Source organism: Spermophilus citellus, assembly GCF_964194105.1.
Source record: "Spermophilus citellus genome assembly, chromosome: 4".
Lineage (NCBI taxonomy): Eukaryota > Metazoa > Chordata > Mammalia > Rodentia > Sciuridae > Spermophilus > Spermophilus citellus.
This window is the reverse complement of record NC_138185.1, coordinates 225,920,504-225,945,053: the sequence shown is the minus strand read 5'-3', so window position 1 is coordinate 225,945,053 and position 24,550 is coordinate 225,920,504. Positions and strand designations below refer to the sequence as shown.

The following is a 24,550-nucleotide window of genomic DNA, read 5'->3' as shown; positions in this document are numbered from 1 at the left end:
CCCAGCAACCCAGGAGACTGAAGCAAGAGGATCCCAAGTTCAAGGCCAGCCTGAGCAACTTAATGAGACCCTGTCTTTAAATAAAATCTAAAAAGGGGGTGGGGGAGTAGCACAGTGGTAGAGTACCAAAAAATTAAAAAATAAAGAATTCACATCTGTCCAGCATTTTCATTTTTATACATCGTCATATGGGTATTATTTTACTGAACAACAACAAAGTCTGCAGGTGGTTCAGTCAACTGGCACCATAATTCCCACTTACACTGAGGAAACTAACCGATGCAATGATTGGCACTCACACTGCCAGACTAGGAATAGAGCATCCGTCCACTTCAGGAACACACTGCTCTCATGTGTATGTGCACACGCTCCACAATTCTGAAGTTTTCCATGATGGAAAAGCACCTAACTGCCAGTCTAGGCCCATGGGCTTTTCTTAAACCCTCAAATTCAGAAAGGACTTGACATTCTGCCACAGTAAATAAAACAACCCAACACGGAGCCAAGAACAGAACTGCTGAATGCACTGAATTCTTTATCAAACAGAAAGATGAAAGCAGAACTGGTTGGACTCTAAAAACTGGAATATACAGCTGGACAGAATCTTCAAAAACTACTCCATATCTATAAAGGCTTAATCTGTCACAGCTGAGCAGCGGAGCCTAGAGGCCATCGTTTCATGCGATGACATTTCCCATCTCCAGAGCCTGGACACTGATCTACTTAGACTCCTTTCAAACCAGGCCCAATGAGCGCACACCACATCTCACTCTGCTCATCCTCAGGCAACACAATTTTCAATAGTCCGGTAAATTTTACCACAACCTTCCCCCTTTCTCAAAAATGAGTGAAAATAAATCAAAGGTCAGAGAAGGAAAAGGGAACCAACTCTGGTTTTATAAAGTGCCATTCAGCCAGTAGGTGAAACTCCCATGGTAAAAATAAGTTAGAAAAACCAAGTGCTCCCAAGGAATGTGTGGGATTAGATGGAGGTGGGTGGCAGCACGAAACAGAGAACATACTAAAAATCACTGAACTGACCAGACAAGGTAACAGATGCCTGTAATGCCAGCAACTAGGTGAGGCAGGAGGATCACAGGTTCAAGGCCAGCCTGGACAATTTAATGAAATGCTGTCTCAAAATAAAAAATAAAAATAAAAAGGGCTAGGAATGTGGCTCAATGATAGAATGCTTGCCCAGCCTGGGAGAGCCCTGGATTCTACCCTAACACACCACACCACACATATGCATACAAACACACAGAGAAACAAAGTACTGACACACGCAACAATAAGGATAGTATGCCACCTGGAAGAACCAGATACAAATGGCCACATATTATATAATTCCACTTGTATGAAATGTCCATGAAGACAGAAAATGGGCCAGTAGTTTCCAAGGGGGATGGTGAGTGACTGCTAAAAGATACAGGGTTTGGGGGGAGATAATGAAAACATTCTTAAATTAGTGCTGATGGTTGCAAAGCTCTATGAATTTTATCATACCTGATTTATACCACAATAAAAACATGTACAGGTTCTGTGTGTTTGTTTTTGTTTCTGTAGTGCTGGGAATCAAACCCAAGGCCTCCTGCATGCTAGGCAAGCACTCTAACTCCAGAACTTCAATTAAATGAAGATCAAACAAAACAACCCATTTTGTGATCTAATCTTTTTTAGCTTTGTCAAGGAGTTGAAGAAAGCTTCACTTCTCAAATCCTTAGTTTATTCTACGATCCCATTTAAATAAAGAACATCAACAAAATATATTATGTTGTCTTTAATATATTTAGAAATTTCCAAATATACTACCATCATCACTGAGCCAAAGCAATGATAATACCAGCAGTAAAAATTACATATATATTGTTCTAAAATTTCAGAACAAAAATTATATAGTAAAGAGTCAAAGGGGGAATACAACTTGAAAGTAGTGAAACATATTCATATTGTAGGTCCAGTGGAGGTAGAGGAGAGGGGATGAGTGAGGAAGATCTAACAGTTTAAACATTAAAGTCAAGGTTCATTTTCCAGCAAAACCCCAAAAGGTCTTCTGGAGAGTCTCAACCTTTTTCAAACCATGATATCTTTAGATAAACATGAAAATATGGGGCTGAGGATATAGCACAGAGTGCTTGCCTTGCATGCACAAGGCCCTGGGTTCGATCCCCAGCACCCAAAAAAAAAAAAAAAAAATACAATAAGGCACTCCTCTGTAGTCTGTATTTTTCTAAATGGAAAAAAAAAATGTATATAAAAGGGCTGGGGATAGCTCAGTTGGTAGAGTGCTAGCCTTACATGCACAAGGCCCTGGGTTCAATCCCCAGCACACACACACACACAAAAAAAAAAAGAAAAAAAAAGACAGAACAATAAATAAGTTCTATATAGCTACCCATTTTCCCATGACTTACCCTTTCCCAATGAAGAATCACTGTAGTGCTGGAGGTGTGGCACAGTGGTAGAGCACTTGCTTAACCTGCCAGGCCCTAGGTCCCTTCCTCAGCAGAGAAAGGGAAGCAGGAAGGAAACGGATGTACACATTCTGCCTGAGGGCAGGGCTCCTCCAGCACTACCTCCTAGGCAGGAAGCTCATCTCCAGAGCTTCCCAAAAGAGCCCCTACACCTGAAAGTGTTCTGACTCATGGTTTCCTGCTTGTCCTCTGCTACTCCTTTCCTCTAATCTAACTTAACCTAACCCTTTTATCCCCTCTTCAAACTTGAATCACAAGAATGAACCAAATAGAGGTATCCATGATGGCCAAGTAACCACAGAAAGTAAAACATATTCAAAAGACAGACAACAATACGTGCAGCAATTCTGAAACACCTCGCACTACTGTATAAAGGAAAAAAAAAACAACATTTGTTTGCCTTTGAGGGATTTTGTTGTAAACAGACTTTCAGAACCAGGAAAATGAGGCACTTCCCCTGAGCCTGCTCACAGAGCCAGGGGGGTTGTTTGGAAATCTGCCACCTCTGTGCTAGACCCTCCAGCTCTGCAATAACCCAGACTCACCACCAGTTTCAAGGTGTGCACATAACTCTGCAAGAGCTTACTTGCTCTTTTAGAAATTCACAGAGGACTGTCTAGAACTGTGGCTGCACATGGGTGAAAAGATGTTTGCATCTCTAGCCCAGCTGTCAAGTGCTGACCCCTCTGCAGCAGAGGGACTCCTGAAGCAAGATCACTGATCTGCTAGACCACAGGTCCATCACCTAGGAGCAAATTTTAAACACAACACTCTATAGGGAGAAGGACTATATGAAAATATAGAACATGTTTCTTCCTAAAATACGAATGAGTGAGTCCTAATGATCCAAATGTCCCTGGTTGAGCAAACAGGAAAGAATGAACAGCTTCAACTAACTATATGACTAAGAGGATGAAGAGCAGGGTGTCATAGGAATCTGGGAAGAAGACACTAGTGTGGGCAGTTTTAATTCTAGGCAGGGAAAGCAGTTCTTGATTGAACAGGAAAAATGTCAGCAGATTAACCTAATGCCACAAAACTAATTTATGCATTTAAGTGCTAATGAATGGAATAATTTTCTTTTCTAAAGAAAAATACAGAAAACATTTCTCAAAATGTTTTCTTTATTTTCCATGTTCTAAAAGAAATTATGAAGTTATTTGATTTTTTTAAATTTTTAGTTATAAAAATTTTTATTTATTTTTATGTGGTGCTGAGGATTGAACCCAGTGCCTCACACATGCTAGGCAAGCAGTCTACACTGAGCTACAACCCCAGCCCCAGAAAATGTTTTTAAAAAGCAGTTCTTACCAGGCACGGTGATGTAATCCCAGCAACTCAGGAGGCTAAGGAAGGAGAATCTAAGTTTGAGGCCAGCCTCACCAATTTAGCAAACTCTAAACAACTAGTAATTTTGAGACCCTGTGGCTCAGTGGTAAAAGGACCCCCGAGTTCAATCTCTAGTACCAAAAAGAAAAAAAAAACAGGCAAAGAAAAAATATTTCTTCCTGCACACAGTGAGTTTAATCCCAACCACTTGGGTGGTTGAGGCAGGAGGATTACAAGTTCCAGGCCAACTCACAGCTCATATAGCTCAGCAGTTCAATTCCCAGTACCATCAAAAAAAAAAAAAAAAAAAAAAAAAAAACTATTGATTTATTAAAAGGCACAACTAGTTAAGTGACAGAGTGGGCAAAAATATTTGCAACACATGTATCTGGCAAAGGACCTCTATCCAAAATATGTAAAGAACTTCTATACTCAATAATATTTTAAAAACTCAATTTAGGGGCTGGGGATGTGGCTCAAGCGGTAGCGCGCTTGCCTGGCATGTGTGCGGCCCGGGTTCGATCCTCAGCACCACATACAAACAAAGATGTTGTGTCTGCGGAAAACTGAGAAATAAATATTAAAAAATTCAAAAAAAAAACTCAATTTATATTTTTTTATTTTTCTCTCTTTCACTTTACAGAGATTTATCTTGTTCTATGTTTTGTCTATTTTCTCTGTGGTGATGGAGATTGAACCCAGTGCATCCAGAACATTAGGCTTGTGCTTTACCGCTGAGCTACACCCCCAGTCCTAAGAGATTTATTTTGGTCATGATTTTGCAGCTGAAGAACTCCAGTGTGGGCAGCCTCATCTGACGTGGTTTCATGCTACATCCTAATATGCAAACAGTGCCACTCAGCCAGCCCAGCTTTTTAGAGAAGCAAAAGCCTTGAGTAGGCACTTGACAAAATCAGGTTACAAAAGGCCAAGACACACAGAAGCCGCCATCAGGACCTGCCACACACCTCTAGAGTACCTAAGATTTGACAGACAGGTAGTATCAAATGCTGGAGAGGATGGAAACCACCAGAACCACACACAGCTGGATAGAGCACAAAGAGACACAGCCACTTCGGAAAATAAGAAGCATCTCTAAAAGTTAATCATACATCTACCGTGAGGCAATTGCATCCCTGGGTATTTACCCAAAATAAATTAAAATATATGTTTCACAGTCTGTACAAAGAGGAATAGCCCCCCAGATGCACACCAAGACAACTATCATGGCCTAGTCAAACAATAGAACAATACTCAGGAGTAGAAAGGAATACCACAGAGACACATGCCCCAACATGAATGAATTTCAAAAATAGTATGCTAAAAAAAAAAAAAAAAGAGGCTGCATGGAGCCAGATATGGTGCCCACGCCTGTAATCCCAGCAACTCAGGGGGCCAAGACAGTATCATTGCAAGATCAAAGCCAACATAGGTAACTTAGTGAGGCCCTCAGCATCTTAGTGAGACCCTATCTCAAGACAAAAAATAAAAAGGGCTGGGGATGTGGCTCAGTGGTAGAGCCATATCCCGGGTTCAATCACAGTACCATGAAAAAGAAGGGGAGAGAAGGAGGGAGGTAAGGGGCTGGATGGGAAAACATATAATATATAGCCTTATGTATATTAAACTGGAGCGTAGGAAAACTAACCTATGGTGATAGAATTCAGTGGGTGCTACTTGGAGGGGGAATGCCTGGTGGCTGACAAAGAATCATAAAAAAATTTCTGGGCTGTATCTTGATACAAATTAATCACCAACTGAATGGTATATGTAAAATGTTAACATTTTACTATATATAAATTATATTTTAAATTTGTAAAAAATGTTTTTCAATATTTAATGCTGTATTATTCAGAAGTTACTCAGATGTTAACTGGAAGATGGTTACAAACTGTTTAGGAGACACTTCTCCCCAGGATTCTCTTACACACACTTACTCCATCAAGACTTTACAGATGACCTTAAGACAGGGAGATTATCTAGGCAGGCCTGACCTAATCACATGAGCCCTTTAAGAGGGGCTCTAGTGGTCAGAGGCAGGAAGGCAGACACTCAAAAAGTTGGAGAGGAATTCAGAATAGGAAGCATCTCCACTGATGGCTTTGAAGAATGGAGGAGGCCAGGGAGCAGGGACAGCACTCTAGGACCAAGAGCAGTTCCCTGCTGACAGCCATTCAGCAAAGAAAGGAGTTCCCTGGTCCTACCACCAAAATTAGTGAATTCCGTCACAACTCAAGAGCTCAGCAGAGTACCCTAGCTCCGGAAGAGAACAGCAAGGACACACAACTAGCACGTGAGAACTGAGCAGGGTTCCCATGGGAAATTAATATGAAAAGCATACCAAAAGTCCTTAGGACTTTATGACGTTTTAGTTAAAAGGACCAAAGTTACGGATGAACCTTGTAAACACTATAAGGAGTGAAACACTTGGTTGCAGAAGGGCAATTACTGTAAGACTCCATGCATTTATTTATCTAGGCAGCCAGAACCACAGAAACAGAAGCAGAAAGGTGGTTACCAGGCAGCTGGAGGGAGGAGGCCTAGTGTTTAGTGGACTCAGAATCTCAGTGCCATGAGATTAAACTGAGTTGCAGAGAGGCTGCAAACATGCAAAGATCCTTAACACTATTAAACAGTGCATGTATAAGTGGTTAAAATGTAACTCTTTAAAAAAAAAAGTGAAAGTGGGGGCAAAGCTTTCCCTGATAAAGACAATTACAGGATTCACTTGAGGGTGAAGCTTCAAGTACTGCAAGGTGCTTCCAAGCTTGACTGTGGAAGCAGATGCATGGGTTAGCACCCTAACCTCGCAGCACTAACATGCCCTCTCACCTCCCACTCGTCACCAGGAAAATGGAGGTAGCCACAGCTCTGATCTTACTGGAACAGTGCTGGCATCACTGTGACATTTTAGTGATAGTAGTGCAGTGATCTCCAGAGGTGCCTGGACACAAACACCCATGATGTGCAGTGGAAGTCAGAACAGCCCACAATCTCAGCTGGGCTAACTGGGATATTTTAGAACCAAGGAAGTGACTTCTACTTTATCCACGTGCGCAGCTCTGCCTAAAATGTTGGTTTTGCTGCCAGATGTGGTGGCACACACCTGTAACCCCAGCAAGTCAGTAGGCTAAGGCAGGAGGATAGCAAGTTCCAGGTCAGCCTGGTCAACTTAGTGAAACCCTGTCCCAAAGTAAAATTTAAAACAGGGCTGGAGGTATAGCTGAATGGTAGGATATCCCTGGGCTCAATCCCCAGTAGTAGGGGAAAAAATTTTTTGTTGTATTAATATTCATTTATCCATTTTGTATAAGTGTGGATAGCACATCAAGAATATTTAAAAAGTACAGATCCAAATTGCTTTCATCTGCCTCCAAACATATGTTAAAACCAAAACAAAACAATAATTCATTTCTGACTCATGAGTTTGCTACCTGGGTGGAAAGACATAAGGATACCCTGGTTAGGACACAGGGCTCTGGCTTGGGCTCCTACTTCCAGGGAAACCTGGAAGATTGCTGGTAACTTGTCTAGAGGCCAGACCCAACAGATGTTTTCAGTCCTACTCCTCCTCGACCTCTCAGCTACTGAATGGTGACCCCTTTCCCCAGTGTCCCAAAGTGTTCTTCTCCTTAGGGCTGTTCCACTATCTATATACCAGAAGGTCACTTCACCTGGCCCTCAACATGGAGTAATCTAGACCACCAGCCTCAACCCTTGTCTAATTCCAGAACTGCATGTCCAGCTGTCCACTGGGGCCCCCACAAGCACCCCAGATTTATCATATCCAGAAGTCAGACAATCTTGTCCTCCTCTCACTTTCCCTATTGTGATGGGTGTCACCAACCAATGAGTCACCAAGTTAGAGATGAAGAAGTCATTGTAGATGCATTCCTTCAGCAAACACCTATGAAGTGCCTACTGGGTGCCAAGCGCTGCCCCTTCCTGAGATGAGGACTGCACAAGACAGTAAACAAAACAAGAAAACAAAAGAGCAGGGCGGGGGATGTGGCTCAAGCAGTAGCATGCTCGCCTGGCATGCGTGCGGCCCGGGTTCGATCCTCAGCACCACATACCAACAAAGATGTCGTGTCCGCCAAGAACTAAAATAAAATAAATAAATAAATTCTCTCTCTCTCTCCCCCTCTCTCTCACTCTATCTTTAAAAAAAAAAAAAAAAAAAAGAGCAAAACAATGCAGCATTTAGGTAGTGAGGAGGAGAAGAAAAGTCAGGCAAAGCAGAGACTACAGAGTAGAGCATATTGCTCAAAACTCCACAGCTGGGTATGGTACCTGAGTGGGGCCAGAGCGGCCAGAGGGAGGCCAGACAATACCAGGTCCAAGAGGGCACTCTTGAGAATCTTAGCAGAGAAGTGACATGGCCCACTGGTGCTTGCACAGGTCTGCTCTGATATAAGGATGGGGTGTCCTTGCCATCCCTCTACCTGGACCTGCAGCCTCTCCCCGGCACCAAGGCAGCCCACAGTACCCTAAATCATTTCCCTGGATGAAACTGCTCCTCTGCACCTCCTGCCACTGCCCTAATTCCAGACTCAAGGCCTCACTTCAGGTGAATAGCTGCCTCACTTACTCATCCCAGCCACCAGCCCCAGCCACACCACCTGCCTCACACATGTTAAGCCACAGACCCAGGCCCTGTCCATTCTAAATGCCACCTAGCTCCTTAGTCCTCCAATCCTCCTTGCAGCCCCAGGAGAAGAGCAGCCTCTGAGGTCCTCCACAGCAGACTGCCCTTGGGCCTGTTTCCTCCACTCAGCCCATAGCTCCAGGCCACCCTGACAATTGACACTTTCCTTCTAGTGTCTCTGAGGAATAGCTGCCTATCAATTGTCTCTAACCTCTATGGCTCTGCCCTGCCAGATTGACTGTCAGCTTTCTTCTCCAAATCTCTGGCCACTTAGCAGTGCCTGACATTCAGGGCATTCTCAAATCATTTAAAGCCAGGCCTTCCCTGTAACCTGTCAAAAACTTACCAGGGGGCGCTGAGGTTGTGGTTCAGTGGTAGATCACTCGCCTAGCATGTGCAAGGCGCTGGGTTTGATCCTCAGCACCACATAAAAATAAATAAATAAGGGCTGGGGCTGTAGCTCAGTAGCAGAACGTGTTCGATCCTCAGCACCATATAAAAACAAACAAATAAAATAAAGGTGTGTTGTCCATCTACAACTACATAAAACAAAAAAACAGATTTTTTTAATAAATAAATAAAATAAAGGTACTGTGTCCAACTACAACTAAGAGAAAAAAAATTTAAATAAAAAAATTTAAAAAAAAAAATTTTTTAATTCATCAGGTCCTATTGCTCAGGCTTTTAATAATCCTGTCTTTGTAACATAAAATCTAGGTTTCTGATATTTCACTCATCTACTAAGAACTAATCTTAGCTACGTATAGTGGCCCACTCCTGTAATCTCAGTGACAGAAGGCTGAGGCAGGAGTATTTGAGCTCCTAGCCAAGCATGGCACCACACCTATAATCCTATCAGCTCCAGACCGCAAGTTCAAGTCTTGGCAACTTAGTAGTGATTCCCAGTCTGGAAATAAATTTTTTGAAAAAAAGAGGAATACTGGGGCTGGAGTTGTGGCTTAGTGGTAGCACACTTGCCTGTGTGAGGCCCTGGGTTCGATCCTCAGCACCGCATTAAAAAAAAAAAAGATCCATTTACAACTAAAATTTAAAAATATATTAAAAAAAAAAGAGGAATACTGGGGTTACAGCTCAGCAGTAGAGTGTTCGATGGGTCAATCCCCAGTGATAGAGAGAAAGAGAGAGAAGAAAGAAAGCTAGCTTGCTAAAGACCCTGCCTCGAAATTTAAAAAAATTTTTTTTAAAAAATTGGGGGTATAGCTCAGTGGTAGAGTGTCCCTGGGTTCAATCCCCAGTATCAGGGGGGGAAAAATTAATCCTACATTAACTCAACTTTCAAATTTCTATTTCTCATTTTCTGTTTAAACCTTCACATTTCAAAATTCTTTATACCTTTTAGAAAGTTATACACCTTTTTCCAACATGATGAACATGCTTAAGAATGTATCTTTTTAAAAATGAAAACATGGGGCTGGGGCAGCAGCTCAGTGGTAGGGCACTTGCCTAGCATGTGTGAGGCCCTGGGTTCGATCCTGAGCACCACATAAAATGAAACAAATAAAGTCATGCTACCCATTTTTAAAAAAATGAAAACATTTAGATAACTAAAGTAAGTGGTAATTGTGAAATACTTAGGATACTATGTCCCTCTCCCCAGGAAAGTTTCCTCCCTCCTTGCTAAAGAAAATCCCCATCCTTTATACTCTTCTCATGCCCTGTGCTTTCAGGAGACACTGCCAAGACAGGAGAGTAACAGGAGCTGCAGTGAAGCTACAGCCCAGTCTCACACCAATGGGGACCATCACAGGGCTGCCAGGCTCAACTGCAAGATGATGCTGCATTCTTTGATGGTTTGCAGAGTGCCTGTCTTCACACATATTATGTGAAATTTTAAATATTTAGTACCACTTTACCCTTACAAATGTTTAAGAAACAGCAATGAGTCAAATGTCCCACCATAACTGAAGCTTACAATCAGTCCACCAAAGAAGTAAATCCTTAGCTGTAATATGATTAAGAAGACTTAAGGTCGTACCAATTTCCTAATGGGTTTTTCACTGACCTATTACAATGTATTCAGAGTTGATTCTGATCAAAGGCTTAGTCATGCTGCCAGGGGAAAAACAAACAAACAAACAGCCTTGGAATTTAACAAAAAGAATCAAAGATGCAACCGGCCTTTTACACAGTAGTTTTAAACGGTATATCTCAAATACTTTGTTCTCACACTTTTTAAAGATACCATTTTCGCAGGTGCTCCTTGTTGTCACTTAATATGCATATTATTAACACATTTAAATTAAATAGCAGGCTGAAATAACTCTAACACAATAGACCTGGAATGATCTAAAACCCTTGTTATAAAACCAACCACTCCATGACGTATTAATTTTATTTTTTTAATGCTTTAATGTTTTAAGGAAAAGGGAACGCCACGTGCGACACAGAAAAACACTCCAGGACTGGGGCTGCTGCACGTTCAGAGGCCACGATGGCCCGGGACGTTCTGAACCCGGTCCGTGAAAGAAAAGGCCCGCCTGACAGCGCGGATGACAGTGTCGCCCAGGGCGGTGCCGCGGAAAGGCGGGGACGGCAGGAAGGGAACCATGGACAAAGCCGCCCGCCGCCCCTCGCCGCCTCCCCGGGCGGCCACAGCCCAGCCGCGCGGCTCCTGGCCCACAGCTGTCGCGGCAGCGCCCGCCGGGAACCCCAGTCCCGAGGAACACGGATGGAGAGGGGAGAGGGACCTGAGGCACGCGAATGGGGAGGGGTCAGGCAGAAACCCAGCCTTGACCGGAGCGAATGAAGATGGACAGGCACCCGAGCCTGCACCGACGCGGGTGGAGACGGAACAGGGACCCGCGCCCAGAAGGGTGCGGACGAGGAGGGAACTGGAACCCGCGGCAGGAAGGACGCGGAGGAGGAGGGGACAGGGACCCAAGGCCGGAGGGGCGCGGACGAGGAGGGGACATGGACCCGAGCCTGGAAGGGCGCGGGTGACGAGGTGACGGGACCTGAGGCCGGAGGGGCGCGGACGAGAGGGGGACAGGTACCCGAGCCTGGAGGGGCGCGGGTGACGAGGTCACGGGACCGAGGCCGGAGGGACGCGGTGAGGAAGGGACGGGAGCAGGCCTCCAGGGCCGCGGTGGGCAGGGCCGGGCCCGTGTCCGTGCCGCGCACTCACCGTCCGTTCGGAGGGCCGCGCTCGCTCGCGCTATCGGCTGGGAGCGGCCGCCCGAGACGCCGCGCCGCGGTCACCAGCGAGGAGCGCCTCCGCGGCCACCCCGCTGCATCCCCGGCCGCCGGCCCGCGCACCCCGTACACTCCCAGCGCCCGCTCCGCCGCCGAAAATGGCGTCCCGGCGCCGCCCGCCCACAATGCCGCGCGCCGTGACGTCACCCGCCCTCGCGCCGCCGGGCGGGGCGCGGCCGGGGAAACTGAGGCGCGTGCGGGGCTGGGCGGCGGCTGGTCCCGGCGGGTTGCGCGGGGCAGCGCGCTCGGCTCTTGCTGGGGAGCCAAGCCTGCGAGTCCGCAACGACGCCGGTCTTCCGCGAGACCCCGCCCGGGGCCACGAGACGCTAGGGGTCGAGCTCCGGTGGTCGCCCGGCACTCGGTCCGCGCCTCCTAAGGGAAGGGAGGAGGCTCGGGGCCTGGCCGAGCGCTCGGCCTCCGCCCGGCCTGCAGGGCGTGCCCGCTGGCCAGGAAGCCCCTGCGCTCCCACTGCCGCAGGCACCCCAGCTGCAGGCCTGACTCAGCAGCCGGCTGGAGGGCTGAGTCAGCGGCAAGGCTCTGCTTGCCTGCCGGGGCTGGAAAACCTTCCAGGCGCTTTTCACCCGGAGGGGTGAAGGTACCAGCCCCCGCCCCGCCGTGGGAACTGCTGCCCTCCTAGATAGTACCAGCAGCGCCTGCAGCCCTGGTCATCCTGCAGTTACGCCTGCAGCAATAAGGAGACAGAGGCTCCTGGGTTTTCCCAGGGAGCCCCGTTACTTTGGTCTGTTTTATAAATGCAAAGATGGGTGAACAAGGGTGGGAGCTCCTATGGGTAGCAGAGAAGCTCGGATCGGAGCAGGGAAAGGCATAGATAGGGCCAGTATCAAACCCTCTCCACACTGCCTTCAGTGATTCCAGATAAGCTGCAGGTTAGATGTCACCTGCTCCTCAACCATTGCCGTAGGGCCGGTTGGACAATGCACAATAGTCGCCATAAATGGCACCTGCAAAGCATCCACCGGTTCATGCCCAAGTTCCCCTGGAAAGAGAAGAGCCAGCTGAATAGGAGCCCTTTATTTTTCTGGGCCTCTGGGCCCCTTGCTTCCTGTCACCCCAGCAAGATCCCTTGATGACATGTTTTCTCTCTGATTGCACTCTGTATGGGTATCCAAGACTCTATCTCTTTGACATTTCTTTTCTTCTATCCCCATTGCCACCATTTTATTTTTCTTGTTCCTCTGTCCCCTCAACCAGTGTCTGTTCATTTTCTGTGGTCCTTCTGGGAAGAAGAACAGGATGCACTGATGAACCAGGCAGATAAAATCCCTGCTCTCCAGGAGTTCAGTTCTAGTGGGGAGAGACAGGTGGTAAAGACAGGGTAATATCTGACCTTTCTGAGATCTGAGACCCAGAGGATAGGAAGAAGCCCCCACAAGGCCGGCATAGAACACTCCAGCACGTCTTTGGGCAGGAAGAGCCTGGTGTGTTGGGGAAGAAGAAGAGGCCAAGTCATCCAACACATACACCAGTCCTGCCATGCTGCTCTCAGCACCAAGTCCAAACTCCTTAGCTTGGTCTACAGGGCCCACAAAACCTAATGCTGCCAACTTCTGTTCGCCTGTCCCCTGGACACCCTCACCTGTCCCTGAGTTCACCCTGCCCTTCCCCAACATCTCACCCCTACGGTGGTGTCCTCTCTGTCTAGAATGTTCCCCCAGGTACTCTAGGACTCAGCCAAGAGTCATTTCTTTCAAGAAGCCTTCCCTGCCCATGCCAGCCTGAACAGTCCTTCCTCTGAGTTCCTACCTGTCCCTTCCCCTGAAGTGTAGTGTGGTCAGTTTACAGGACCGCCTCCCCTTCAGCCTACAGGCAGTAGAACAGGAAGCACCTGTGTCCTCATCAACTCCAAGCCCTGCCCAGCTCCTGCCACAGACTACACAGAGGCTATGAAGGCAAATGTAAGACGGGAAGATCAGACAGTCCCTTCTCCAGGTCTTCTTTGCCTGGCCCAGCCTCCTCTGATGAAATAGACATGAAAGATCCTTTTGAGTCCCTGAGTTCTGCGGTGGTCCTCAAGAGTTCCTGCTAGTCCTTGGAGCCATTAATGTCTGAAGTCCCCCCTTCCCTCCCCAAGTACTGTCTAGGACCAAAAGACATGGACATTCTGCTCTACTCTCCTGAATATCCAGCAGTTCTAATGGAGCCTCTCAGGATGTCTGTCCAGCAGGGGGCTGAAGCGCATGAGTTTCCAACTCATCCTCAACTGGGGTCCCTCTCTGAGATGAGGAGCACCCCACTCACTGAACCACCTACCTGTGCTTTGACCCTCACAGCAACTAAGCAGGGCACCACACCACTGTCCCCACTTTTTGTTTTTGGGGGTTTGGGTTTTTTTTTTTTTTTTTTTTTTTGGCACTGGGGATTGAACTCAGGAGCACTGGACTACTGAGCCACATCCCCAGCCCTATTTTATATTTGGTTTAGAAACAGCATCTCACTGATTTGCTTAGTGCCTCACTGTTGCTGAGGCTAGCTTTGAACTCGTGATCCTCCTGCCTCAGCCTCCCAAACCACTAGGATTGCAGGCATGTGCCACAATGCACGGCCCACTGTCCCTATTTTACAGATGCTGCAGGGGCCTGCAAGTACCAGCATTTCCTTGTTGTCCTCTAGAAGCATCCACATTTCAGAATGAAGACAAAACCCTCCATGCTTCCCATGCAGGTACCCGAAGGGCCAAGAAGTTGGTGTCCAGTGGGAGCTCAGCAGGGCTACTACAAGGCAGCAAACCCATTAATCTGCCCCTCCCAGTAAGCCTAGAGGAACAGGGCCCTGAGGACAAAAACTGGGGGTTACCAGGATGAAGCCTAAACCTTATTTATGCAGATGCTGGCACCTCTGATCATCTCTGGGGCAAGCAAATGACTGGAGGGTTGCAGAAAAGGCTATGCCCTAAGGAAGCAGCAAGGGACCCTGGCCCTGCACCCACCCCACAAAGCAGGAGTAAGGGTTCCTCCAGCAGACAGAGAGAGAAGCAAGCTCTCCCCTTGCTCCCTTGAAATTACTCTCCCATTTGACAAAGGCAGTCTGTGTGGTGGGCACTGCCACCTCTGTCCTGCCTGTTTCTCCACCTTCCCCTTCCATGGCCCCTCCTGGCCTAGCAGGAGGCTTGAGGATGAGGACGAATCACAGGGTGTGCCGGCTTGGCATCCGGACCTTGGCTAATCTGGGCTCAGTCCTGCCTTGCTGCCAGCAGGTCACACCCTTTCTGGTCTCAGGCTTCAATTCTAAAAATGGAACTTGTGTGGTTTCCACATTTTTTTTTCTTCACAGAGCTAGAGTTGCTCAACACAAAGCTCCAGGGATGGCTTCCTTCAGAACAAAGCAAAAATCAGTAGCAGCACATGGATGAGGAAGGGGCTCCCACCAGCCCTCACTGTCCCTGCCCCAACCTGTTCCTCTGGAAGGCTGGGGGTTGAGGCCTGGGTCCCGATGGAGAGCCCAGGTCTTCTGAGGGAATGGGGCCTGAGGTTCTCCAGACGCTGGCAGGCCATCATGGCCGTTCCTCCATGTTTTGAAGCCCAGGTTGGTGGCAGCTGGGTTCTTCAGTGTACTAGAGCCCAGGTCCCTGCAGTCATGCCTTGAATGCACACTCACATGCTGGGCAGACTGTACACCTGGAAGAGGAAACCTCAGCCTCAAGAGGGCCGCTGCCCAGGGCTGGGATGTAGCTTAGTCATGATATGACTATATGCAAAGAAAAGAAGAAGAAAAAAACAAAAAGGATGGCTGTGCAAACCAGGTGCAGTGGCACACACCTGTAATCCCAGCAGCTTGGGAGGCTGAGGCAGGAGGATCATGAGTTCAAAGCCAGCCTCAGCAACTGAGGCCTTAAGCAACTTAGCAAGATCCTGTCTCAAAATAAAAAATAAAAAGGACTGGGATTGTAACTCAGTGGTTATGTACCCTGGATTCAATTCCCAGTATCAAAAAAAAGAAAGAAGGAAGGAAGGAAGGAAGGAGGGAGGGAGGGAGGGAGGAAGGGAGGGAGGAAGAAAGAAAGAAAGAAAGAAAGAAAGAAAAGAAAAGAAAGAGGGTACATGCCCAGCCACATACAGTACCCTGAGCACAGAGGTCTATAAATGAGGACAGATGCATAAAGGTGGACAGGAAGGACTTCTCTGCCACACAAAGGTGGTCCTGGCTGCATGCACATTTGTAGAGTCACCTCACACTTACTGAACCCAAATATGTCTCTGGACCTGAGCTGGGTGCTGGAAGGCTCACCCTTCAAGTGGCCAGGAGAATATTTATCCTACTTCGCTTCTGAATCATGAGATGTGCTTGGGAAGTGCTGAGCCTTGTGTGCCTCTGGCATGGAAACTTGACCACTATATGTGGGTATCTAGAAAGGGCCCTGCTAAAAGCTGGGAGAGAGTCAGGCGTCAAGGTGATCCCAACAGTTCCAACTTGGCTTGACAAACACCATAATAGACAAACACTGGAGCTGGTGCTGGGCCCAGGTCCTGGGAACTGAGATTCTGCATCAGCATTCTCAGCATTATGTTACCATAATACACATGGACAGAAGCGTTGAAATATGTGCAGCAAACCCCCACTTACTCATCACGGAGAGTCTACCATTTTGCCCTATTTGCTTATCAAGTGTCTCTCTTCCTATCTGTGTCCATCAGCTCTTCCTTTACGTGTGCATTTCAAATTAATTTGCAAACAACATCAGTACACTTCACCCCTAATTTCTTCAGCAATTCATATCCTTAAGTTCATATCCTTAAGTTCAATATTTGTAATTTCAGAGAACATTTACATATGGTGGAATACACACACCTTAAGCATGCCATTCAAAGAATTTTGTTTTACATTATATGTGCCTTTATTTCAGAAACTGAAGAGCTTTTTTTTTTTTCTCCTTTCAGCATTTGGAATGGAACCCAGGCCTCATGAATGCTAGGCAAGTGCTCTATCATTGAGCTACATCCCAGTCCTTTAATTTTGAGAAAGGATCTTGCTGCATTTCCCAAGTTGGCCTCAAACTGACAATCCTCCTGCTAAAGCTTCCCATATGGCTGGGATTACAGGTGTGTGCTGTCACACCCGGTCAGTTTCTTTTTTAAAGCCATTTTATTGTTTTTTATTTTTTGTGATGCTGGGAATTAAACCCAAGGCCTTGCATGTGCTAGGCAAGGGCTCTATCACTAAACTACACCAATCCCAGCCATAGAGCCATTCATACTTTCACAGAAAATTTGAGCAAAAAGTACAAAGAGTTCCCCCATACTTCCCCTTCCCATTATCATACTACTAGTGTAGTGTGTTTGTTAAAATTGATAGATCCATACTGATACATTAACCAAGCTCCAGAGTTGACCTGAGGCTCACTCTGTACTACACATTGTATTGTGAATTCTGTAGGTTTTGACACATGCACAGTGATCTGAAGAGTTTTGAGAAAACATTCATCTGTGTATTGGAAACCCTACCAAGCAATGGGACATTTCCACCACAGTTCAGAGTCTGCAGATGAGAAGCCCCCCTCCTCCAGTATGACCTCATCTCAATCAATTTCATCTGTTGTGTAACTATTCCAAGTATGATCATGTTCTGAGTCATGGAGATAGGATTTCAATAAATAGATTTTGGGGGACACAGCTCAGCCCTAAAGAAACACAGCAGGGGTCAGGGCAGAGCATAGGGTGGCCAGCACAGTTCCCCCGTTACCCCACTCCTCTCCTCCTGCCCTCTTCTCTACTCCCCTAGGTGCTACATCTCCAAGAGAGGGGGGTATCTGTCCCTTCAGCCTGCTGCTGTCACCAGGCAGGCCCAGGAGCTTCCTCACCCACCTGACATCCCTGGTTGGTTCCCAAATCCTCTTCCTCTGTCAGCCATCTTCTCATCACTATAACTAAATGCTTGAGATGACAACTTAAAAGAAAGGAGGTTTATTTTGGCTCACAATTTTGCAGGTTTCAGTCCATGATTGGCGGACCCAGTTTTGGGGGCCTGTGGTGGTACATCATGGCAGTAGCACATGGCACAGCAAAGCCACTCACCTCATAATCAGGAAGCAAAAAAGAAAGAGAGGAAGAGATTAGGGTTCCACAATCTCACCTTTTTAAATTTTTTTTAGTTGTAGATGGACATAATACCTTTATTTATTTATCTTTATGTGATGTTGAGGACCGAACCCAGTGCCTCACCCGTGCTAGGCGTGTGCTCTATCACTGAGCCACAACCCTAGCCCTCACAATCCCCTTTAAGGGCATGCCCCCAACCACCTCTCAAAGACTCCACCACCTCCCTACAGCATCACCCTGGGGAACCAAGTTTTAAACACTGGAACTTCAGGGCCTGTTTGTAGCTCAGCGAGGGAGCATTGCCAGCACCAAGGAAAACTTTTTAAAGTAATTAAAAAAAAAAAAAAAGGAAAGAAAAGAAAGAAAGAAATTCGCTGTAATCCCAGTGGCTCAGGAGGCTGAGGCAGGAGGATCGCAAGTTCAAAGCTAGCCTCAGCAACAGCGAGGCACTAAGCAACTCAGTGAGACCCTATCTCTAAATCAAATACAAAATAGGGCTGGGGAATGTGGCTCAGTGGTCAAGGACCCCTGAGTTCAATCCCTGGTATGCCCCCCCCAAAAAAAAAAAACAAAAGAAAAAAGAAATTTCCCAGGCTTCCCTTGGTCCTCAGGTCACAGGCCACCCTAGAGCCATCTCTACAGTCGGTCTTAGGCCTAGGAGGACCCACCTTGGGGACAGGCTGTGCAGGATGGAAACAGGAAATGCAGCAGGGCTGCCTCTATCTCTGAGTCCAGGAGCCCTGTTCCCTAGGCAGCACCCCTGCCCTCAGGCGGTCCGCTCTTAGGATGGTCCAGCTTACCCAGTCAGGCTTCTAGCAGAGCTTCCTGGGATAAGCTCTGGGGTGAGTGTAAACTGGTGGATTAACAGCCATGTTGGCAGAAGAGAGCCATGCATCTCTTCCTGCTGGACTCACAAGTGGGCCCAGCAGGGACCACAGGCCTCTGGCAGCATCAAAAGCCAGAGGTTGGGATGGGACACTGGCCACAGTGGGGCTGAGGCTCAGCCGTGGCGCATGCAGCTGCAGCCACCACACAGAGGGAATGCTAGCATCCACAGCGGGGACAGAGCCAGTCCCCACCCACAGGGGGTGGGTTGCAGTCAAGTTCTGTGAATAAGCCCTAATGGTGCCATCTGCTTAGGCCTGCAGGACAGATCCTGATGGGGCCTGGGCCTGGGAGAATATAGCAGACACTGAGCAAGAAACCAAGCAAAGGAGGTGGCTCTGCTGTGGGATAATCTGGAAGATACTGAAGAGGACACGCTAGGCTTCAGAGGGAGACCTGGTGGTGAGCCACTGGGTTCAGGGGAGGTCCATTGCATCCAGTCCCCATGACTTCCTTATCTACAGAACTTCATTAACCAGGTATGGCTTATGTCCCCCACTGCAGGCCCAGAACACCATTTCTCCTATTTCTCATGAATACCACCCAGGGCAGAGAGCACCTTCCTTGTACAGATGGAGAAACTGAGGCTATCAGAGTGGGGAGAACTGGTGGCAAGGGCTTGACTCCAGTCTGGCCATCGGACCCACTGTAGGCTGCAGGAAGTAAGTCTGAAGCATTTAGTGTGGCACACTTTGGGAGCTGGCTCCTCAGGGAGACCATTAGCCATGCCTTGGCAGCATCCTCAATCAATACTCTAGAAGCTGCTGCGCAGGAGGCCAAGTCCCTGGCACACAGGAAGCTCCTCTCCTTTCCCAGGACCACACATCAGCCAGGTCTCTTTCAAATGCTGTGGAGTCCTGCTGGTCCCCTCCTCAGCTCTGATTCTGGAAGTGTGGTCCTGTGGCTGTCGTGACAAATTACCATGACCTGGGAGCCAAGAACAACAGGAATCCATCCTCACAGTTCTGGAGGCAAAGGCCCAGCATCAACCAGTGGACAGGCTGGTTATCTGGAGGCTCAGGGATCCTGTTCCATACCCCTGTCTTGCTCCTGGAGGCTCCTCATGGCCCTTGATGCTGCTTGGTCCGCAGACACACCTCTCTGGTCTCCGTCTTTGTGGCAACATGCTCTTCTTTTTTGTGTCTCCATGTGTAAAATTTCTCCTCCTCTTCAAGGACACTGTCCTTTGGATGTAGGGCTTCCCTAAATCCTGGGTGACCTCCTGAGATCCTTGACACCCACAAGGACCTGATTCCAAGTGAGGTTACACTCAGGAGAGGGATAAGATGTGGATGCAAGTTTTGGAGGACCTCTCAGCGGTCAGAGGCCTCTCCACAGGCAAGCTGGTCAGGAGGCCACAGACCTCCTAGACGGAGGAGGCAAGTACATCTCCTGAGGGTTGACTGCTGATCTGTTCTCAGTGCAGCTCCATCCCAGGGCCTGTTCTTTTTTTGCTTTTAATTAAATCTATTTATTTTTTATTTGGTACTGAGGATTGAACCCAGAGGCACTTTACCACTGACTTGCATTAATTTTCAGTTGATATATAGCAACATAAAAATTGTATGTATTTATAAGGTGTATTTATAAGCTGTTTCTATACATGTGAGCACAGAGCCTCTTCAAGGAGAAGGAGGAGGAAGACAATTGTTTTCAGCTTGTCCTGGCAGATGCTTTTTGGGGCCATGGGCCACCTCTTGTGCCAGGCAAGTGCCCTGGGCAGAAAATGCTCCTTGACCTGAATATCTAACAGACCAATGAACTTGCCCACTGAGGCCCAGCTTGACCATCAGCCCTTTGTGAGACAAGCTTATCTGTCAGCAAGTCCTGGCCTCTGTGAGGGCTCTCTGCAAGCTGAAATGCTCTCGGCCTATCACTACAGCAGTACTGCCTAAGGAAGTCACACTGTGAACCCTAGTGTCACTAGAAATTTCCTGAAAGCCACAATTAAAAAAAAAAAAAACAAGACAGGCACTATGGCACACACCCCTAATCCCAGCCACCCGGACTTGGGAAGCTGAGGCAGGAGGATGGCAAGTTTGAGACCAGCCTAAGCAACTGACTCAAAATTGAAAAATTTTTAAAAAGGGAGTGGGGGATGTGGCTCAGTGTTAGAGTGCTTGCCTAACCTGCAAAGTCCTGGGTTCCATCCCCAGTATCACACACACACAGCAAGAAAGAAAAACAATAAAGAAAAAAAGCAGGTGTCATTAACTTTAATATGCATATATGTACATATAATCATATGGATATGCACACCCACATATATCGTTCATCAGAAAATTTTATAAGTATTAGAAATTTTAATTTTATAAGTATTACACTCCCAAAATTAGACTGGGAGTGTACCTCAGTGTAGTGTGTGTGTCTTGCATGCACAAGGTCCTGAGTTCCATCCCTAGCACCAAAAATAAAAACAAATATTAATCCAGGTGTAATGGCACACGCGTGTAATCTCAGCAGCTTGGTAGGCTGAGGCAAGAGGATCACAAGTTCAAGGCCAGCCTCAGCAACTTAATGAGGCCCTAAGCAACTTAATGAGACCCTGTCTCAAAATAAAAAAATAAACAAAAAGGTCTGGGGATGTGGCTCAGTGGTTAAGTGCCCTGGGTTTAATCCCCAGTACCAAAATTAATTAATAAAAATTTAATTGTGGCAAAATAACATAACATTTTCACTTTGGCCACTTTAATTGGGCAGTTGGTGACATTATGTACAGTCATACTGTTGTGCAACCCTCAAATCATCACCAGAGAACTCTTTCATCTTCCCAAATGGGGCTGGGTCTTTGCAGGTAGCATGCCACATTCCTCCACCTGGGACACCAAGCCAGGCCAGGGCTGCTGGATCTCCTGACCACAAGGCCACGCTTGAGGAGCTTCCAACTCCATTCTGGACACTGCTTTTTAAAATCAGATGTTTGTTGGCCCAGTACTGTTCCCAAGCTGCTGCCTGTCTTTCACAGCCAGCCTGGGCCGCTGTGCTGCTCTGCTAGATATGGCTAGGGCTGGGGGCAAAAGCAAAGGAACCGTCAATCTTCTCTGGGGCTCTCTGCCTACCACTGTGGCTTTCCACAAGCACCAAGCCTTGGGCCTCACTCAATGACAAACTTGTCCTTGGGGATGAGTGGGGGCTTGGGGCAGTAGTGCAGTCAACCAGGGATGGAAGCTGCTCTGGCCAGCCATTCACCTCCTTCCCCCAACTCACCCTCCTCCCCCTGTACTTTTCCACCAATGGGTTGACTCAGGACAAAGTGGAAACAATTATGACGATCAATAGCAAGTGTCTCAGAATGCAGCTGGAAGCAGCTGGAATGTTTCTGGAAGATGGATCAATTCATTTTCAACAGTATAAAAGCAAAGAGATGACTTTGGTGAGCAGTGTCTGCCCTGTGAGAAGGGTGCCATCCAGTGGGTGGGCAAAGGGCCAGAAGGGAGGGGCCTTTGAGAGCCAGGTGGTAAAGTGCACAGCTGGATTCCCAGGGCAGTGACAGGTGGGGCAGGCATCAGTGCTGCTGAGCACCTGCTGGGTAAGCACGTTCTGACAGAGCCTTCAGGCACACCCTGCTGTGAGGACCTACTGCTCTTGTGTGTAGTGGCTGGCTGCAAACACATATTCCCTGGCTACAACAGAGTGGCCTTGAAGACGCTGTGCTGCATGACGTCAGCCAGTCACAGAGACAAGTCCTGTAGGATTCCACTTAGGTGAGGTCCCCACAGCAGTCACATTCATAGAGGTAGGAGGCAGAGTGGGGCACTAGGGGATGGGGGATGGGAGTCCAGGTTCAATGGGAAGAGTTTCCGTTGGGGAAGATGAGAGAGTTCTGCAAAGGGCAGCGATGGCTGCACCAGTGTGCACATGCCTCACGCTGCTGAGGATGGCTAGAGTGGTGTTTCTCTGCCCAAAAGACGCTGTCTTCATTTGGCCTTTCTGCAGTGAGGGCAGGAAGGGAGACTCAGAGGGACACCTCCCAGGAGGGTCAGGAAGGGATTCCTAAAAGGGATGCACCCCACCTCCCAGCAAGGTGTGCTGGGCACAGCACCTGCTCTCCTTTGCTCTCTCCAAGGGTTAGGCTGCCGCCCTGGACTAGGAGCTTTGGCCACTCCTCCAGGCACCCTCCAGGCCTCTGGAGGCTTCAGCAGACACCTCCAGCCAGCTGGGTCCTGCCTTCAAGGTGCTGGTCCTGATGTCCACTGGGGTTCTCCTAGTTGTAGGGCCAGTTGAGCTGCCCAAGGTCCTGAGGAGGACTTTGCACAGGAGGCAAACTGCAGGGTCCTGAGCGGGGAACAGAAAACCTCCAGGAAAAGGGGTTATCTGGGCACCAAAACCCCAGGACTGCCCTATACAGCTTGAGTATGGCACTGGGGCTGATTTCAGCAGCTGGAAAGGTGCAGGAGCTGGCCCTGCAGGTAACTGGTGACTCCTTTACAGGTTACTTCACCACCAAGTGTGACTTGGAGGCAGAACAGGTCCCAATTTGGGGCAGGAGGAGGGAAGGCACAAGTGGGTAATGGTCCAGCAGGGATGGAGACAGGAACTGCTGCCATCTGGCTCTTGATAAGGTTGGTGGCTGACAGGGGTAGTTTAGGCCAGGCCCTCCTGGCTGTGACCTGCTATGAGCCTCAGCTGCACCCTCCATAGTGTTATGTAGCATGGTGTTGAGAATGGGGCCTGGCACTTGTGAAACACTTGTTAAAACCATTAGGGAGGGCTGGGGATGTGGCTCAAGCGATAACTAAAAAATAAATATTAAAAATTCTCTCTCTCTCTCTCTCCCTCCCTCTCTCACTCTCTCTTAAAAAAAAAAAACATTAGGGAAAAAATCCAGATTTCTTCATTTGTAATTAGCAATAGCAGAAAGAAAAGGACAAGAAGAGGCGACCCAGATGGCAGTGGGTGGAGTAGGGAGAGGACAGTCCCTGAAGAGAATGGGAACCAGCTGTGTGGCATAGGGACTGCAGCAGCAGTGGCAGCAGCTCATCCTCTGAAAGTTGGTGGACAGGGAGAGGGCAACAGGGAAGAAGGGTTCTGCTGTGCAGGACGGGACCAAGGGAGGTCTGTGCAGGGAGGGGAGGCTGAGGGCTCAGGCGGAAAGTAGGGGTGCCAGGCAGGGCAGTCCTGGTGGAGGAACTGCTTGGCAGTGAGCATGACTGGTTTTGTTTCTTAAACAAACTTTCTGTTTTAGAGAAGTTTTCAGCTCCCAGCAAGACTGAGCGGAAGATAGAGAGCTCCCATGTACTCCAACCCCCACCCCCACACAGTCTCCCCATCATCACACTCTTCTTTCGACCAAGACTCTGTTGGTCTGAGTGTGTCAGGGAGCAGCAATAAACTGATGTGGTGCAGAGCCTCACCCAGCACAGAACAGGGCTGGGTGCTTGCTGGATCAAGGGACAAGCTTCTAGATGTTCCCTCTTCTATCTCTTCAATGCCGGAGCCTGGATGGATCCTGGGAGATGCCAGAGTGGCAGTCAAGAGCAGGTCTATGCAGCCAGACAGCACAGTTGTTCAAGTTGAAGGTAGACATAATGACCCTCAGAAAACATGGATCTCACCATGAAGTCTCTGAAGAGGGCTGGGGATGTGGCTCAAGCAGTAGTGCGCTTGCCTGGCATGCATGTGGCCTGGGTTCGATCCTCAGCACCACATACAAACAAAAACGTTGTGTCCGCCGAAAACTAAGAAAAAAATTCTCTCTCTCTTAAAAAAAAAAAAAAAAAAAAAAATTAAAAAAGTCTCTGAAGAGAAATCCAGGCATTCCAGCACAAATTCAGAAGATATATGTGAAAAAGCAATTACTTAGAAATAAAATATAGGGGTAAAATAAATATAGGTATAAAAAGGAATCTTACCAGGCCTAAGGGAAAAACATTGGGGGTGTTCTGAGCAGGGACCCTGCTGCCAGAAGCAGGAAGCAGGAAGTCTCATCTCCACTGGGCATTGTTAAT

General features: G+C 47.7%; 1 protein-coding gene and 1 long non-coding RNA gene across 30 annotated transcripts in view; one reads left to right on the top strand and one right to left on the bottom strand.

Moving 5' to 3' along the window:
* KLC1 (kinesin light chain 1) overlaps positions 1-12,170 on the bottom strand; it is a 56,645-nt gene extending 44,475 nt beyond the window's left edge. For 12 of the 29 annotated variants that reach the window (XR_014021872.1, XR_014021873.1, XM_081293405.1 and 9 more), the window contains exon 1: positions 11,597-12,167. The gene's annotated coding sequence lies outside the window, so the exon portion shown is untranslated. Of the gene's footprint in view, positions 1-11,596 lie in introns of all 29 variants that reach the window. The other 17 variants (XR_014021874.1, XM_081293403.1, XM_081293387.1 and 14 more) reach the window with 6 other exon arrangements.
* Positions 10,885-23,761, top strand: LOC308648601. The gene is made up of 3 exons (XR_014021875.1): positions 10,885-11,416; positions 18,858-19,004; positions 19,107-23,761. It is a non-coding gene; the product is annotated as an uncharacterized lncRNA (long non-coding RNA).
* The last annotated feature ends 789 nt before the right edge of the window (positions 23,762-24,550 follow it).